The sequence below is a fragment of the Schistocerca americana genome, chromosome 5 (assembly GCF_021461395.2).
Source record: "Schistocerca americana isolate TAMUIC-IGC-003095 chromosome 5, iqSchAmer2.1, whole genome shotgun sequence".
Lineage (NCBI taxonomy): Eukaryota > Metazoa > Arthropoda > Insecta > Orthoptera > Acrididae > Schistocerca > Schistocerca americana.
In genome coordinates, this window is record NC_060123.1 from 421,796,822 (window position 1) to 421,814,716 (window position 17,895).

Below are 17,895 nucleotides of genomic sequence, written 5' to 3' on the forward strand. Positions count from 1 at the left end.
AAGGATCTTGCATGTAATATTGAAACAGTATTAAATAATGTAGTTCATGAAATAAGTTCGTGGCTTGTGGAAAATAATTTGATGCTAAATCACAGTAAGACTCAGTTTTTACAGTTTCTAACTCACAATTCAACAAGAACCGATATTTTGATCAGACAGAATGGGCATATTATAAGCGAGACGGAACAGTTTAAGTTCCTAGGCGTTCGGATAGATAGTAAGCTGTTGTGGAAAGCACATGTCCTGGATCTTGTTCAGAAACTAAATGCTGCTTGATTTACCATTAGAACAGTATCTGAAATAAGTGACACTTCAACACGAAAAGTAGTCTACTTCACATATTTTCATACGCTTATGTCGTATGGTATTATTTTTTGAGGTAATTCTTCTGATTCAAAAAGGGTATTTTTGGCTCATAAACGGACTGTTCGAGCTATATGTGGTGTAAGTTCGAGAACCTCTTGTCGACCCCTATTCAATAGTCTGGGAATTCTGACATTGCCCTCACAGTATATATTTTCTTTAATGTCGTTTGTTGTTAGCAATATTAACCTATTCTCAAGAGTTAGCAGCTTTCATTCAGTTAATACTAGGCAGAAATCCAATCTGCATGTGGAATGCACTCCCTTCACTCTTGTCCAGAAAGGAGTGCAGTATTCTGCTGCATCCATTTTCAATAACCTACCACAAGAACTCAAAAATCTTAGCAGTAGCCCAAACTCTTTTAAGTCTAAACTGAAGAGTTACCTCATGGCTCACTCCTTCTACTCTGTCGAGGAGCTCCTGGAAGAGCTAAAAAATTAAGCAAATTCCAGTGTTACATTTTCTTTATTTAAACTTACGACTTGTCACCTGAATATGATTTTTTTTTATATTTCATTTTATCTGTTTCTAATATCGTGTTATAATTTCATGTATTAACTCGTTCCATGACCATGAAGACTTCTCCTTAATTTGGTCCCACGGAACAATAAATAAATAAACTATATGCTGCTTACCGGCACGATTTTAAACTTAATGGCGCTTCATGGCGGTCTAATGGACGGAAAATTACACTGGGAATCCGCCTTACATAAGGTTAAGCACCAAGATTTACGCAAAAACAAAAACTTACCGTAATTTGCTAACCTCTAGTCTGCACAGTAAAATACGCGGATGTAGTTCACTTCATTGCAGGACCACGTGGAAAAAAAAGCAAACGGAAACTTAGCTGCTGTGTATCAGACAACTGCTGCTCCACCACCCCTGCTGGAGCGTACCCTCGGCTCGGCGTCTGGTGGTAAAATGCGGAGAGCGAATGGCTATTTGCAACTTGTACAGAAACCAGACACCACATATGAGAATCTAGGGGCGTGAAATGGAAGCAGTGTTTGAGAAAAGTGTGAGACAGGGTTGTAGAGTTGTTACTCATTCTGTAAATAGAGCAACCATTAAAAGAAACCAAATACAAGTTAGGAATAGGAATTAAAGTCAATGGAGAAGAGATGAAAAGTTTGAGATGTACCGATGGCACTGTAATTCCGTCAGAGACAGCAAAGGACTTGGAAGAGCTGCAGAACGGATCGGAAAGTGTCTTGAGAGCAGTATCTTTTCTTAAAATGAGCATCAACAAAAACAAAAAAAGTATGATGGATTTCTTTTTTCGAATTAAATCAGGTGATGCCGTCGGGATTAGACTGGGAGACGAGACAGACTTGTAGATGAGTTTTTGTTATGTGGGCAGCAAAATAACCGAATGGCTGGAGACGAAGTAAAAAGTGAACTGGTAGTGGAAAGAAAAACGTTTCTGAAGAAGAGAAACTTGTTAACATCGAATATAGACTTAAATTTTCTGGACGTATTTGTATGGTGTGTAGTCTTGTATGGAAGTGAAACATGAAAGACTAAGATTTTAGACAAGAAGACAATAGAAGCTTTTGAAATGTGGTGCTACAAAGAAATACTGAAGATTAGATGGGTGTATAGCGTAATTAACGACGAGGTACTGAATAGAACTGGGGAGATAAGAAATTTTTGGCATGACCTGGCTAGAAGAAAGGGTCGGTTGATAGGAAACATTATGTGACATCTAGTGATCACTAGTTTAGTACTGGAGGGGAGTGTGGGAGGTAAAAATTGCAGAGGAAGACCAAGAGCAGATTCGGAAGGATGTAAGTTGCATTAGTTATTCGGAGGTGAAGAGTCTAGCACAGGACTGAGTAGAATGGAAACCTTTACCAAGCCAGTCTTTGGACAAAATACCACGATAGCAAACTACAAAACATTAACAATATAGTAAACATACGTAGACCACGCCTTCGAAGAAGGCTGGACACGTTAATTCTGTGTACGAAATATTTACTCTATTAGCCCCTTAAGGCAAATCTTTCCTGTCTCTACATTAGTTCATAAATTTCAAGATTAACTCGTTTAACAGAATGTACCTAATGAATTTATATACTTATGAATCCCAGGTGGTCATTAAATGTTCATACTATAACGCCTGTGCCCATCGGCTATTAGAAAAGATTACAGGAGACTTAGTTTTTGGAGCCCAGGTACGATCGGATTTGTGCGTTTTTCGTCAACCAAGTAATTGAGCGGATAAGGAATCGCTGTTAATTCGAATTATGTTGAGAGCTATAAATGTCGTGGAAGGAAACACATTGACTCCAACGTAATTGGCGGCCTGTTGTTGGCAGTTTAGCGGGAGGGGGGCACGGGGCCCGAAACGGCTGCAGAGCCGTGTAGCAGCCAGCTACGCCCCTCTCCGTACTCCAGTTAATTGCCAACTCCGACGTTCCGATAATCAATTGTCCGTAGGTGAGAAGCCCGAGTGACCTATTAATCCTTATTGCGGAACCAGGCGCCACCTGCAGTATTGGGAGGTCAGCTAACAGAATCATCCCTCAAGGGAGATTCGTCTGGACACGGATACAACTGTACAACAGCGTACGAGTGTGTAATGACTTAGTTAATGTATAATAAGAGACGCAAGTCTGGGATACCTCTGGATTTTATACATTCATGAATGAATCTTACATATGATATTTTCAGGATTTGACACTGTTCACTTTAAAAGATGTAGGGAGTTGAGCACAATATGGATACACCATAAACATAACACATTACCATCCCTAATACGGTGTAGGAAAACCGTGGGTACTCAAAATACCTTCCACTCGTCTCGGAATGGACGAAAGTTGGTCCAACATAGTTTTCAAGGGAATCTTATGTAATACTTCCTACAAAAAGTTGTCAGTTTCAGGAAACGATAATGGAACTGAACAGCGTTCACACATCGATTCTCCAAAGTACACCACAAAGACTCAGTAAATTGGAACACTGGTAACAGCGACGGCAGGCGTTGATGACAAAATTGATCCTCGTGCCCAGAGAAACAGTCTAGGACGATGCGAAATGTGTGAACAGCGGTCGTCTTGGACCGCATTATCACCATTTGGGAATGAATATTGTACAACAGGATGGATCTGATCACCCAAAATGATCACATAGTCCCTGGCAGTAAAGAGATTAACCAGGGGGGTCCATGGAATACCTCGTATAGCTCTTCGATATGCTGCCTCTTGGAACACTAAACCCTTCGGCTACCTTTACATAAACAGGTACCGTTCGAGTATCAACAATTCTCCCAGAGTCGAATTGACTTGACTAGGATACAGAGCACACACGTCCACTCTGAGCACTGTTCTGACCACAAAAAACACCTGGTTTGCATTGCGGACATGGTGCAGGTGCCGTTCGTGGTCAGATACAACAGGGCAGCCTGCAGGCGAGCCTAACATCTGCATTTATGTTGAAGCATGCATTTCTCGCTAAGATTCCGTATTTGTGTCCAAACCCTTAGTTAACAATGACTGATGTCGCAATGCTAACATGCAATATCATTTGTACCCAGTGCTAGGTGGGACGGAAAATTCTCCCACTGAAAGCGCCATTATCTTATCATCATCCCTGATCTATGCGGCAAGTGCCTGTTGGTCAGTTAGTTAGTTACATGTTCCATAGATTATTTGAAGTATTCTTTTACAGAAATGCTTTGGTTCAAATGGTTCAAATGGATCTGAGCACTATGGGACTTAACATCTATGGTCATCAGTCCCCTAGAACTTAGAACTACTTAAACCTAACTAACCTAATGACATCACACATCACCCAGTCTTCACGAGGCAGAGAAAATCCCTGACCCCGCCGGGAATCGAACCCGGGAACCCGGGCGCGGGAAGCGAGAACGCTACCTCACGACCACGAGCTGCGGACAAACGCTTTTGAACGATTCCGTTAACAGTATATGCATACGTGAGTAGTGTTAACTTTAATGAAAATATTACTATATTAGTCCTCCTCATGCAACCATGATTGTTTTTGCTGGGTACCAGTTCTAAAGTAGAAATTCGTTAATCGAACAGCAGGAGTTGTCCAGGACGAATCATTTTAAGTTAGATTTAAATTTTGTGTTTTTACCTGTCAGACGTATTATGTTATTTTGTTGCAGCATACTGAACTCCTTTCTGGGTAATAAAGGTCATTTTTTCCTCTGGTGATGTAAGTACGAACACCATTGTACTTCTCAAATTGTTATCGATTGTTTATGAAGAATTTCATTAGCAAATATTCGTATTATAAATTCCTTGCTCCTTGAAGAGATACCTACATGAAGTGTGGGTGAAGAGCACATATTATTCTTATTTTAGGATCATTCTCATTGCTTTTGTGAAATCAACATTTTCTTGTTAAGTGATGAGTTACACCAAAAATATTTACGTAAGACATTTTTGAGTGAAAATTTGCTGCTTTTAATTTCCGGTGCTAGACCTGGACCAAACGCAACAGGTTACGCTGTGATGTCGGAATTAGTGCACTTGCTCTACATAAAAATGGAGAAAGCTTAGGCGTTCCCTTGACGTCGAATGTACAAAAGTTGATTAGACTAAAATGTACATCGAGGGAGAGAAAGAGGGGAAAATGGGCGTGTGGGCGGGGTAGGGGGGAGGGGATAGGAAAGGATTTTGGTCTCAATGAAGTTTAAGATAACCAATCTGTGTAGGCCTCAGTTGTCACTATGGGCAGTTATCATAACCCATAACGGACTTCTCTTGTTACATCGCTTTATAGTGAACACTCGTGGATCCACTCAACAACAAACTAAAATGCAAACAGTAGATGAACGGAAGTCAGCACCATTTCCACTAAACGTGATATATATCACACAAACGTATTCCGACATTGCCTTGGTTCAAAAATGGTTCAAATGGCTCTGAGCGCTATAGGACTTAACTACTAAGGTCATCCGTCCCCTAGAACTTAGAACTACTTAAACCTAACTAACCTAAGGACATCACACACATCCATGCCCGAGGCAGGATTCGAACCTGCGACCGTAGCGGTCGCGCGGTTCCAGAATGACGCGCCTAGAACCGCTCGGCCACACCGGCCGGCCTCATTGGCTTGTTTGTGTAGAAGATGAATTAAAGATCAGTGAAGGGAGTATAGTAATCAAAAGTGCTATGGAGAAACGAACACCAAATATTCTTAAGATACAAGTATAGTAAACGTCTGTGGCAACAAAAGCCTATTTGGTGCTAGCAAAATGTTATAACTGCCGCAGGCTCGGACACGTTGCTAAACGAAGATACTAATTTGTTCACATAGTACAAATTAAGTTCATGTGCTGAGAAAGTGTAAGAAGGGAAAAAATAACGTTAGATTGATTAACGGGATGAGGGTGGTTCAAATGGTTCTGAGCACTATGGGACTTAACAGCTAACTAACCTAAGGACATCACACACATCCATGCCCGAGGCAGGACTCGAACCTGCGACCGTATCAGTCGCGCGGTTCCGGACTGCGCGCCTAGAGCCGCGAGACCACCGCGGCCGGCAGGAATGAGGGTCTGGTTATGGTCTTCAGGCCGAAGACTGGTTTGATGCAGCTCTCTTCGCCACTTAATTGCGTGCAGTTTTTTTCTTCTCTGCATAACTGCAGCAAACTGGAGCTATGTGAAACTACTTACTGTATTCGAGCCTTGGTCTCCCTCTATAATTTTTAGCCACCATACTTCCTTCCACAGGCAAACTGTCAATTCGTTGATGTCTTCGGATGTGTCCTATTAACAGATGCCATTATTAGTTTGTCCTCTTTTTTCCCGAGATACATCCGGTAACTACGTATTAGTTATTTGACCTTCTCATCAACAATTCTGCCGCACTACGTTTGAAAAGCTTCGTTTGTCAGAACTACTTATCGTCCACATTGCACTTCCGTACAAGGTTACAATCTATACAAATATCTACACAAAATATCGTCTTACTCTTAAATTTTTAATCTAAGTGTACAAATTTCTCTGTTTCAGAAACGCTTTTCTTGCTATTGCCACTCTGTGTTTTATATCCTCTCTACTTTGGCTATCGTCAGTTATTTTGCTGCCCAATTCACAAATCTAATCCATTACTTTTTGTGTCTCTTTACCAAATCTAAATCTAATAGTATCAGCCGATTCAATTCAGATTCATTCCATGACCCACTTTTTACATTTGTTAATATTGATTTCAAAACTTTTTTCAAGACGGTATCCATTCAGTTTTGGTGTCCTGTTAAGTGCTGTGCCCTCTCTGAAAAGGCTACTCGCAATCTTCAAGAACTAAATGTTAGTCTGGAATCTCCAAAGATACGGTACGGCTATCTTCAACGTAGAGGCATGCAAGCCACGCCACTTCGGGAAGGTCCACAGTTCGTGGGGGTTAACGATAACTTGTAGCAAACCCAGAATAGATGAGCTCCCTACCAGCTTTTTCTGGAGTAATTTGACAGATTATGGCTAGCCAAAATACACTAAATGAAGACAGAACACAAGAAATAGCATGTCAAATCAAAACACAAATTGTTAATTTATTGAGCAACCAGTTTCGGCAATATATACGCTATCTTCAGGCCCCTTGACCTACGTGTAGGAAAATTCCAACCTCTGGTCCAGTCAAAATAGGAGCCAGCATTCATTGACTGTAGAATTTTGAGACAGCGATCGCTTCAGTCATCACCTGTTGACTGCTAGACCAAAAAACAATTACGATATTTAGGCGGCTGAAATGTGATTTGATTTTACATTCTGTACTCAACAGCTGAGGTCCCACAGTCATATTTGTAAAGATGGACGTATAGAGAATAGAATAAAGCTTGTGCGAGAAGTTCGATGTGACTAGTAAAGCTTGTAACTTACCAGGTAATAGGGATAACATTTATGACTAAAGCAGACATCGATGGAACACTCATGAAAGTAATCAGCCGTCCTTTATCAGCAAATAAAAGGTCCTCACGAAAAGAAGGGACGCAGAAACATCTAATTATTCTGGACAAAAGTGACAAACCCGCACAAGGTACATAAATCGCCAAGCGTGCAGAGGAAGAGGTCAGATGTAAAGGACTGAGAATGTATTCACGTTTTGCGGATTTGTCTAGGAGGGAGTTCGGACATAACTTCAGAAGTACGAGGGGCAAATACAGCAGATACAAAAAGGGCAAACGATAAGCATATCCAACGTAACGAAGAGGAACTACTGAAGCAAACACAAAATTATAATCAACGTGAAAATGCTATCAGACTCTCGAGAGTGGAAGAGTATGATACACTAATGGTACCGCTCAGGCATGTTTTGAGCATTGCCATTCCAAACGGCAGAACAATGGCCTTTCCGTCTTCAGAGTTCACTGACAGATTTCAGCTAAAGTTAAGAAATTTGTCTACAGAAATAAGTGACTTTTGGAATGTAATAAGAAACATTTCTTCACCTCCGTTATCTCCACAATGTGTTAGTATGACTGCAAAATCATTTTCGATTTTAGACTGCCAACGTCTTAGTATCACATATTTACCAGAAATGCATGAATTAATAAAAAAGAAGCGAATCTAAATGAGACATGATACGTGACCGCCAAACAAGACGTTAGGAAAATCGCAGAAGTTAAGAATATACTAATTGTCCGTAACCAAGATCCCTACAAAAGAAAAGAAATATTCCATTCATGCCAGCAAGTGCATAGGTCACCACACGAGGATCGGAAGCTATTGAAGCAGTCAGAGTTTATAGGACAGAGAGGGAATGAACTGATAAAAATTGATCAGTTATGTGACAATCCCGCTGCGGTTATAGAAGTATGAGACCAAGTCGTGTATCACCGTGTAACTAATCTACATATATTTGCAGTATTCTGATAACATGTGAATATGTTCGGAGAAACAAATTCTGCAGCAATCTTAGAAAGAGGTAGAGCACAAAATAATCGGTTTGGTCCATAAAAGAAACGGAAGACAGCTGCGAGCTTTAGCACACAAACTAGCTTTGCAAGTCACTGAGAGATCTCTGAACGATTCTGCTGCGTCCTCAAAAACTGACGTAACCCGAGCCAATGACAACGCCTGTTACAAATAAGGTATGCAGTGAGTGATATAACCTTAAATACTTTTTTCTCATAGATAAGCCTGAAACAGTGTAGATCGATTATTAATAAGAGAAGAAACCAATTAATAACGAGTGAAACGCTGTCTACTGAAGTCCATATCTAGACTACGATTGTGCCTCCCTCAGGTGAGATGACTTTGCTGAATTGGCACATAAAATCACAATAGAAATTCAGATAATGTAAAGGGGGAGAGGTGGGGGGGATTTCTCTCACGCTATTATGTCCTGGAGGCCCGCAGTTAATGTACAACAGCAATCTGCAATAAGTAGCAAGCAGTAGAGTAAGGGGCCATCAAAATATAGAAGTAGCTGTTAGACGAGAAATTAAGCTTCCAATCCTACATCCAACATGTTTGTGGGAAAAGACAGTAAATAATGAGCAGATTTACGAGTAAGTTTGAACTATTGCTACAGTTACCACGAGCCCATTCTGGACACTATGGGAGAGCTCTTACAAAGCAACCGGTGAAACCAGCTAAGCCATATTACGTATGTAACAAAGCGTGCCTCTTCTGTTCACAGATGAATACAGGAATAGACACTTGGAGTCCTCCTGGTAGTTGCGGGAATCGGTACAAAATACCTACAAGTGAGGAAGAAGCGCAGAGAGAACTGAATGAACAAGGGTGACGACCAAAGGGGGGGGGGAATAATTGGACAACCTTAAAAAAAAAAGGTTCAAATGGCTCTGAACACTATGGGACTTAACTCCTTAAGTCATCAGTCCCCTATAACTTAGAACTACTTAAAACCGAACCAACCTAAGGACGTCGCACACATACATGCCCGAGGCAGGATTCGAACCTGCGACCGTAGCGGTCGCGCGGTTCCAGACTGTAGCGCCTAGAACCACTCGGCCGCCCTGGCCGGCCGCAGTAGAGCATAAAATATACTACCACAGAGCAATAGGCACCGAAGAGTGAAAGAGACAATAACGAATTTACAGGGATACCTATCTGAAGTGCAAGGAAACGCTGAAGCATACGAAGGAATAATGACGAAAATACTTCCTAAAAGAACACTTTGACGATGATTTCTGTGGAAGAGCAGATAAACTGGTAACGAAGACATAAGCGCGTGTGGTGTTGTCCACTGTGGGATAAAACGTCGATACCTTGACAAGAACATGGGAGTATTCAAATGGTTCAAATGGCTCGGAGCACTATGGGACTCAACATCTGTGGTCATAAGTCCCCTAGAACTTAGAACTACTTAAACCTAACCAACCTAAGGACATCACACACATCCATGCCTGAGGCAGGATTCGAACCTGCGACCGTAGCGGCCACGCGGTTCCAGACTGAAGCGCCTTTAACCGCACGGCCACACCGGCCGGCCTGGGAGGATTCAGTGAAACTTTCAATGAGGATGCTCTTTCCTGGTGAGAACTGTGAGAACGGCACCGGACGACTGAAACAGCTAATGGAGTAGTTTACGCTGTGCTACGGTAATGCCACCGTATTAATTCTTTATCCACAGCCATTGTGATGTAGTAGAAGAAAAAGTCTCTTGTTGCCGACGGAGTTAAATACGTGATCCTGCATAAAGTCAATGACAGAATCGGGCCTTGATTTACACAACTGTACAACGAATACCTTCTTCAAGGATAAATACCAAACGTAACATAAGGTCCTCACGCCACTGAACTCCACGCATCCCTCGGTTATGATATTGTTGTAGCACATTGCGTCACATTGGAAAAGAATTAAGATTTCCTGGCTCCCTGGAATGAATTATAGCCTATTGAATACAAATGGTTCAAATGGCTCTGAGCACTACGCGACTTAACTTCTGAGGTCATCAGTCGCCTAGAACTTAGAACTAATTAAACCTACCTAACCTAAGGACATCACACACATCCATGCCCGAGGCAGGATTCGAACCTGCGACCGTAACGGTCGCCCGGTTCCAGACTGTAGCGCCTAGAACCGCACGGCCACTCCGACCGGTATTGAATACAGTCATTTCGTTTTTGATTTTCCTGCAGTCGACATAACGTAACTCTCTAGCAGCTCCTGTATTTCTCGTTTCGGTACATTAGAATGACTCTACAAAATATTTACCACAAGTGACTACTATAAAACACTGCTCTGCATGGCAACAATATTCCAGATCTAAATCAGAGTGACCCTGAAGAAGGTCACTAGCAACAGTGACAGAAACGTCGGTAGTTCTACGTATTGACAATGCGATCACAAACCTAGAAAAATTTTATTATCTGTGAAATTACATGACGAAAAGTTTTGTACTGGACCGGGACTCCTGTCCAGTAAGTAGTGTCCTGTTAACTAACCACGAATGATGTTATATATGGTTTTATTTTGTAGTTACAAATTTGGAATTACGCAGTGCATGTTTTTGACAGCGATTCAAACCCAGCACGTAATCCGAGTGTTATGTAAGCACCATCAAACTCCAGAGATCAAATTTTTTTAGCTGTAGCAAGGTGTATGAATCTGCAATAATGAGACGAATGAATAATTTCTGCCTTCCAGAGTTTCGAAACCGGCTCCTGTCGCCGTTGTTTTCCAGCCACGAACAGACATTAAATATAGGTTTGTTTCACCAGCGGCGAGATGTGCACATGTTTGCAATAATAATATCGAGACCGGTGATCACTGGATGTCGAACCGCGCGCGTGTTGTCGTCTACTACACACGAAGACACATTAATTATCGAATTCGATGTCAACAGTAGCGACGACTGGCATTTTTGAACTTCCTGAGAAGAAAAGATCTGTGTCTGTCTGAGAGTCGAAACCGTTACAAATCGCTATTGACAATGAATGAAGAGAAGTTAAAAATCAATATAATTTTCCACCAACAACCATATGTGCTCATGCTACAGCCTGAAAGGACATTACCAAAACTTTCGTGGAAATCGTTATTCTCACCTTGACATGCGTTTTGCGTGTTGACCTTGCGGATCCAGAAATTTCTATCAAACGACAAACTGACGACACCACGTCTTCACGAAGGGTCAAACCCCACGAAAGGGAAGACCAAGCTGTTATCCCAATCCAGAATCAATATGTTTAACATCTCAAGCTGGAATAAGAAAATAAATGTCCTGTGACCACAGCCGGCTACTGTGGCCGAGCGGTTCTAGGCGCTTCAGTGTGGAACCGTGAGACCGTTACGGTCGCAGGTTCGAATCCTGCCTCGGGCATGGATGTATGTGATGTCCTTAGGTTAGCTAGGTTTAAGGGGACTGATGACCTCAGATGATAAGTCCCATAGTGCTCAGAGCCATTTGAACCATTTCTTTTGTGACCTCAAATGGAGTTTGCTTCAGTAATTGAAATAAAGATGCTGCTGTAAAAATGTTACTGGTGGCAGAATATCTACATACCGCCACTTTCGCCTGTCATGGCCCAACGTAATCTGTAGTTATTACCATAGGGACATGGCATTTAGTATGAATCGGAATCCATAGTATATTCATATGGCGTAATCATAAGTTAACAGGGTCTGCTGGTGCTTATTAAAAACCGTCGCCTGAAGTGGGAATTGAACTCAGCCCTACGTGTATCAATGTACCATAACGCCTCCCCACCACTGAACACCACACGTCTGTGGGTTATGTTACTGACGTAACACAAGTGCGCCACACTGTAACAGAACTCAGGATCCCTGAATAAAAGACTGGTCTATACATTCTTTTCTGGTTTGGTCAATTCGTCATTACCCAGCTGTCTCAGCTATCCAATGCACACATTCAGATTGATTTTGTTACCACTGAATAAAAATCAAATAACGCTCCTGTGCACAAACTGTGAACACTATAGGATGCGGAAGTTTCCACACGAAGTGTTGCTTTCAACTGAGCTACTCTGCTGCACTGTCTGTTCATAGTAAACGTCACTTAGTGAAAAGGAATAGCTGTGTTACTGAACCTGATTCTTCCGTTGTTTAGTATACCAAAAATCGTCGCTCTGCTAAGATTAGCAATGTGTTGGAAGCTCATAAACAATTTACTTTATTTTCTAACCCACCAGTATAATGAAAAACCTTGGGAGAACGTTTTCGTGAAGAGATCGTGGCAGCCTATCCTTATCAGAACAATTTCTGCTCCACCGGCCTGCAACCACCTGACGCTAGGTAGTGTCGGCCAGGCGGTGGAGGCATATCTCTTCTTATCCTTTCATCTACAGCATACGATTCTACACTTACATTGGCAAGCACAATAATATTTAATGTTGCAGTTTGTGTTTAACCGTTGAAACGTCCCCTTAAAAAAATCTGTGAATTACTGTGCTGATAAACCCCTTACGTTATTTGATTTTCAAACAGCTGAGCAAAACTGAACGTGCTCAGACATTTCTCTCTTCACTTATTCTGATCATCACTAAACTGACACACAATATTTTTAGCGCAATGCAATGTGACTTTCAATAATCCGTATAAAAGAATGGACCTGACTAACAATAACCTATACCTTTCATGAATCACTTACCTCACAAAAATCTTCATTACTCGAACTACTGCAGTACAGCGAGCGCCAATACTGCCAGCTAAATAAAAGATTCTAACTACTGAAGTCAGTAACTACTGATAGGCATAGTTAGCAATTGAAAGATTTTGATAGAGAACAAACAATGTATTTACTTTAATAGTGTTCGAAAGTCATAATATATTTATGAGTTCATGACATCCAGTCTTACAAATTTACTGTCTCTGATGGACACACGTCCAGATCATCCGCCCTCAAAACTCCGCCATCTCTCTCCCCACATCCACTACTGCTGGCGGCTCACCTCCAACTGCACAACGCTACGCGCTGTTCACCCAACTGCCCAACACTGCAATAGCGACTACTTCAACAATATACGAAGAGAGTAACTGTTCTCGAAAGAACAGAATAGTTCTGATGACCGTGCAGCTTTTCCCTGGAATAAATGATGACTAACTGAAACCCTCAGCTGCCGACAGGTGTTGTTGATATACCTCGATGTAGACAGCTGAAAATGTGTGCCCTGACCGGGACTCGAACCCGGGAGCTCCTGCTTACGGGAAGCGTGCAAGGGATAAGTCCCTGCAGTAGCGCTATTCATCTGTGTCCTCGGTGGCTCAGATGGAGAGAGCGTCTGCCATGGAAGCAGGAGAACTCGGATTGTAGTCCCGGTCGGGGCACACATTTTCAGCTGTCCACATCGAGGTATATCGACAACACCTGTCGGCAGCTGAGGGTTTCAGTTAGTCATCATTTATTCCAGGGAAAAGCTGCACGGTCATCAACAGTATTCTGTTCTTTCGAGAACAGTTACTGTCTTCATATTTATAGTTAAAGGCTACCCAGCCACTGACCTTCGTCTATGCGAATGCGCACAGGCTGCCCAAACTCTTACGGGAATGGCCAAAGCGTGCGCGAGTAATGAGTGAATGGGCAAATGTCTATAAGGTACATTACATATGTAGAATTGTGGACAGTTGATAATGTAAGTCTCACGGGAAGCGTGCAAGGGAGAAGTCCCTGCAGTCGTGCTATTCATCTGTGTCCTCGGTGGCTCAGATGGATAGAGCGTCTGCCATGTAAGTAGGAGATCCCGGGTTCGAGTCCCGGTCGGGGCACACATTTTCTGCTGTCCACATCGAGGTATAACAACGACACCTGTCGGCAGCTATTGGTTTCAGTTAGTCATCATTTATTACAACAATGCCGCCGCGTGGGATTAGCTGAGCGATCAAAGGCGCTGCAGTCATGGACTGTGCGGCTTGTCCCGGCGGAGGTTCGAGTCCTCCCTCGGGCATGGGTGTGTGCGTTTGTCCTGAGGATAATTTAGGTTAAGTAGTGTGTAAGCTTACGGACTCATGACCTTAGCAGTTAAGTCCCATAAGATTTCACACGCATTTGAACAACATACAACAATGCCATCCAGCCACGGACTGCACACAGCACAGCCAGTGATTCTCATACAGAGCTCTATGTGGCGTTACCAATATAAAAACCTAAGCAGCCTACTTACACCGTGATTTATTTTCTACCAGCTACCCATGAGGTAAACAGTATCTTCCCATCATATGACGGTAGGAACACCAAGTTCGTAATTAAGACTGCGGGCAAAATTTACCTGCAAGAAGGAATCTGGTGCATAGCTTTGTGGAAATTTTGGGTTTAACTGGAGGGTAAACGCAGTAATACCGAACACCTATGCATTGTACGGGGTGAGTGTCACCAAAGAAATCATGCTTCTTCGGCTCATATATGATCATTTTAGCGTAAATTATTTGCCACCAACAGGAGGCCGAACGGTTGAAACAGCAGCTCTGTCACATAAGAAGTAAGACGTTCGTCTGTGAGATTTCGACTTTGAACCAAAGCAACATCGGCTTCGCTGTGTGATGGCGCTTCCATTGACCTAGGGGCCGACTGCTGTATTCACTGTTCCCTCACAATCCTTTTTGGCTAAGACAGGTAATTCGCAACGAAGACGAAATTATTTGTATTTTCTGTGTGTTATGGCCTTGCTGGCTAAAAAACTTCATTTCATGGTAACATAAGACACCGTAAGCAAAAATCATTTATAATATTTAATTGAAACACCACGACAGCACCAAGTGAATTTAGTTGTATAATTCTGCGTCACTCCGGGAAGTATCTCGATTATCACGGGATTGCTAGACTTAATCTACAATGTCCATTACAATTATCCGGGATGTCATTCCGTGGTCGGTTGATGAATTTTGTGTCAGTTCCCAACGTTTCGTACCCGTCTGCGGAGGACATCTTCCAGGGGGTCTGTAGCTCGATGGTAGGTCCAAATACCCACTGGCTCGATTATGCGTCAGTAGCGAGCCTGTGGGTCTGTAGGACCTTCCATCGAGCTACAGACCCCCTTGAAGATGTCCTCCGAAGACGGGAAAGAAACGTTGGGAACTGACACAGAATTCATCAACCGATCACGGCATAACAGCCCGGATAGTTATAATGGACATGACATTTCCGGCCGTGAAAGTCTACATATCAGTATTAACCTACAATGTTGTTAAGGCCTAATCATCCTAGCAGCAGGAAGGAATACGTTGTCACAGCCGACGTGTTTCTTCAGTAGACTCAATCCAGGAGTAAACCTTACGCTTCAAAAACGAAGCAGATACAGCTCGCACATTAATAGATACCTGAAATACGACAGATGTAAAGGAAGTAACGAAGATTGGATTTAACGTCCAGTCGACATCGTGGCCATTATGGACGAAGGAATGGTCTGGTGATGTCAAGGATGGGGAAAGAAATCGGCCGTGCCTCGAACGATTTAGGGAAATGGCGGAAAACCTAAATCAGGGTGGCTTGACGCGGGGTTGAACCGTCGTCCTCCAGAATACTAGTCATTTGTCCTAACCTCCGTGTCGCCTTGCTCGGTCGGGACAGATATGCACAAACGTGTACAATACATCAGAAATAGCGTAGATTACGAGCAGGTGAGATTAACTGGGTGGCCTTCCTCTTCATAGTTGTCATTACCTTACTTCCGTTTTAGTCTACAGATTATCAGAATATTCGTAGGAGAATTATCGAGAAGTAATTGTTAAAGTATAATACTGCGTTAATTGTAAGATAATACACAAAAAGATATTTAAAAAGGTACCTTGGAGTGGCATTTGCACACAGAGACCCACAGCAACAACCGGGGATACGAATGTGACGGTACAGATGGACAGACGATGCCGTAATATGTGAACACTGTCCAGAACCTTTAGATTTATGATTCATTAAAAGTTTTCGTTGTCAAGCAGATAATTAGTCAGACTACGAAGCCTTTTAGGACTGATGTCACAGTTGCTGACGAATTATCTGGGCTGATCAGAGAAATTTTCGGTTCCTGACGTTTCGTCCACAGTTGCGTTGGACATCTTCGGAGACGCTCCTGGCGACACTAAATTCTGTCAACTCAACGCGACTCAGCGTTATCAGGAGTATGTCCGAAGAAGTACATAGCAGCTATGGACAAACGTCAGGAACCGAAAAGTTTCTTCGACCACGGCTGTTAGCGCGGAAGATTCATCATTTAGTCAAACTTCCCCAAAAATGTGTGAACGGCATCATCACATACAGTCCCATCTTGTGGTAGTTAATACTGAGCACGTCTTATTTCATTACTTTATTCGATAGCTGATAATAACAGTCTACTTGCAGATATAAATTTGTTTACTTATTTCGGGCATAGACCATCATCCCATCATCCAAAAGGACTTCATCATAGTTTTTGATGTGATGATGGCAGTAGCCGAAAAGAGATAATGAATATACACGAGGAATATTAAGTAATTAAAGTGACACACTGATGTACAATTGAAACAGTTCGTAGGAGGAGTTTTGTACTTTTATGAAATTCGTTTGGCGTCACTGGGATGAACTGGGAATAAAAATTGCTTCTTTTATAGCTTCAATATTACACTTTACGATGGCTTTAAGTTCAGTAAATCGTTTTTTATGAAGGTGAAAAAAAGGCTAAAATCTTTTCTCGAATGAGTTTGCATTATGATGGAAGTTGTACGAACCACGTAAATTTTTCTAACTGGGTAGAGCGCTTCGAAAATAGTCTAATCTCAGTGACTGATGAGCAATGTTCTGTCCAGCCAGTTGTTAATTCCTTCCAATGACCGACGTATTACAACTGAACATATATCAGAAACAGCTCTAAAAGTCTTGGCGTAGTTCATGACATTATCAGTAACAAGTTCAACAAAACAAATCAATGTGGGTCCCAAAGAGCTAACACGACAAGGAATCAGATTCAGAAAGTGTACAGATCACTGTGTAAGTGTGTGCGACCGTTTTCTAAACAAGATTTTAGCGTGTGACGAAAATTAAGTTTACCATTCTGAACCGTAGCAGAAAAGACAAGCCATTTAACAACAATTTGTGGGAAAGTAGCTCAAACAGCAATACAATTTGTGTCACGTGTGGAAAAAAACTTGTTCAACGTTGGGACAAGTGTATTGATACCGGTGGAGATTATTTCCAGAATTAGTAAAGGTATCGTTTCGAAAATAATACAAAAGTTTCTTTCTACATCAATTTGTCTTTTAATGAATACCCCTCGTATTGAACAATCTAGAAGGTTTTAATCGCAAAACATATGTTCTTGTCACTTGATATCAGCCTTAAATGAGCATTAAAGGTAAGACAGAAGACGTGTGGCACGATACTGTCTATTAAGTTTTCTGGTGGTGGCTATGTACGAGACGCGTTTACAAATACATTTTTGACAAGTGGAGTATTGTTAGCGACCATATAAAGTAATGAGAAGCCAATTTTCAGTGCATACACATTGATCGCAGGTTTCCTGCTCGAATTCATGTCACAACTGATACTTTGGTTGTTATTCACAGCAATATGCCGTACGCTTACAACTTTATATACACTATTTAATATGTTACACAGCAAATTGAAATGTTGTTGTGGTGGTGATAAGACTTATAGGGTATCACATTAGTAT

General features: G+C 41.9%; 1 non-coding gene across 1 annotated transcript; it reads left to right on the top strand.

Annotated features, from left to right (window-relative positions):
- Window positions 1–13,952: 13,952 nt before the first annotated feature.
- On the top strand, window positions 13,953–14,026 carry Trnat-ugu. The gene has a single exon. It is a non-coding gene; the product is annotated as a tRNA-Thr (tRNA).
- The last annotated feature ends 3,869 nt before the right edge of the window (window positions 14,027–17,895 follow it).